We start from the raw sequence: 237 nt of genomic DNA, 5'->3' as shown, positions 1-237 counted from the left end.
ACTTTTTGACCATAACAGGTCTTTGATAAATTGCAGATCACACTTCTGAACTGGGTAAGAACTTAAAGGATCCTAATGGAAGACTTAATGGCTTCATAAAAAGTTAACAGAAAGATTGGTTACTGAGTGAACTGGTGAGTATGGTTATAATGTTTATGTGTTTTGTCTGGAATGTTACTGGTTTTGATCTGTGTTTTGCAGATATGGGGAAGCCTTTCCCCTCAAGTTGGTTATGAT

This window comes from Mesoplodon mirus (genome assembly GCF_964341445.2).
Source record: "Mesoplodon mirus genome assembly, chromosome: 18".
In the NCBI taxonomy this organism is placed as follows: domain Eukaryota; kingdom Metazoa; phylum Chordata; class Mammalia; order Artiodactyla; family Ziphiidae; genus Mesoplodon; species Mesoplodon mirus.
Note: the sequence above shows the minus strand (reverse complement) of the source record.